The 1,657-nt window shown below is 46.2% G+C and overlaps 1 pseudogene; it reads right to left on the bottom strand.

The window, feature by feature from the left end:
- Positions 1–643: 643 nt before the first annotated feature.
- Positions 644–1,548, bottom strand: LOC122074219 (annotated as a pseudogene).
- Between the last annotated feature and the right edge of the window lie 109 nt (positions 1,549–1,657).

The following is a 1,657-nucleotide window of genomic DNA, read 5'->3' as shown; positions in this document are numbered from 1 at the left end:
AGGGCTTTGAACTGCTCCCTTGTCATATATTCCTGCGCTCTAGGAGGGGGTGGAGGATTACTATCTCCGCGCACTGAATATCCGATCGAACGTTGGTACCTCGTGAAACCTTCCCGATCATCGTTTCCCCTTTCTCGTCCTATTTTCGTTGAGGGAGGGAGCCCTCCTAAAGGTTCTTCCTCCCCTATGTTCATGTTCGATGCTACTCTCATCTTCTTACGATTGTAGGTTCTCCCCACCATTACTGTCGTTCCCACAGACGGCGCCAATCTGTTGCTACCGAAAATCCGTATGAGCTGATCTTGCACAAATACAGAAGGCAGAGGCCCGGATGTTTATTCGGGGTTAGTCCTCTGACGCCTAAGTTAGAGATCGGCCGCACAGCTTTTCACAAGGGTAATGGTGAGGGTTTTTCTGCACACCTTTTTTCCTCTACTCGGGCCCTTTCTTATAGTCCTTAGGGTTTAGAGTTTCTCCTTTCCTTGGAGGAGTCCTCCTCGGGTCCTCCTCCTTTCCTCTTCGAGTCCTACTCGGATACATCTTATCCCCTTTGTGGGGAATATTCTCTCCATGTGGTTGACGCGGTCAGACTCCTTGCAGACTATAACAGGTGAGCGACACGTGTTCTTACCCTACTGGGCAATCAATTTGGCCCTATCAATTTTAAATCCATTGGATCTAGATTAATAGAAAATGTAAGAGAATAACGTTTGGTTGGAATACAAAAAACAGCGGAATAGTTCTCTGGCTTTCTCGATGCCACAAGTTGCTTGATGGTGAGGAGGAAAGGCACACGTTGTCCTCTTAGGAGTTGAACTTGGCGGTGTCATCAGGGGACACCTTGAAAGGTCCCTCAATCTCGTCTAATGTGTTCGTCAAACAGGTCATGAGCTCAGTCTTCTGGAACTCAGGTGGGGCGTTCATACTATACTTGCCTGGTTTGAAGAAGAAGGATTCCAATCTGCCATTGATAGGTGGGCACTGGTTTGTGGTTCCTGTTCCCTTCACTTCCATGTATGTCTTGCTTTGGATTTCGTCATAGGTTAGTCTTTTGGGCACTCCTTCTGCATCAACTCCCTGTAACAAAAGAAATTTTGAACCCAATTTGAGAAATCCCCTTTACATTGACCACCGATCTAGATCCAAGACTTCACTGAATCCAATTTGAGAGAGGAAGAGAAGAAAGCATCGAAAGAGGAGGGCTGAGGTGGCGAGGGCAAAACCAAAGATCTTGGTGGCATCGACATAATTTTGGGTCAGGTCCTTGAAATCGATCTACAAAGAGCATGTTAGTCTGGCAGTGGCTGGCTCAAAGCCGAAGGTCTTGCAAATGCCCTGTGAGGATCTAAGGTGCCTCCCTCAAGCCGAGCAATTATATTGAGGTAAGGCGTCACCGGAATGGTCTCTGGATCAAGAGCTTCGATTTGGGTTGGGTCAAGTCATGGTGAGAAGACCTTGTTGCTGTCTTTCTTCTTCTCTACATGAGAGCCAAAGATGAGGAAATGAGAGAGAAAACATATGTCTTAGATACAAGGGTAAATCGGTCATTTTACATAGCATTTTACAGGGGTAACTTCAAGATTGAATGGAGTTTCGTCCACTAGAGTGTGATCCATTGTGTCTTTTGATCACTTCTGAACTTTTAGAGCTTCATTTG

The sequence above is a fragment of the Macadamia integrifolia genome, chromosome 3 (genome assembly GCF_013358625.1).
Source record: "Macadamia integrifolia cultivar HAES 741 chromosome 3, SCU_Mint_v3, whole genome shotgun sequence".
In the NCBI taxonomy this organism is placed as follows: Eukaryota; Viridiplantae; Streptophyta; class Magnoliopsida; order Proteales; family Proteaceae; genus Macadamia; species Macadamia integrifolia.
This window is presented reverse-complemented; position numbering and strand designations above follow the sequence as displayed.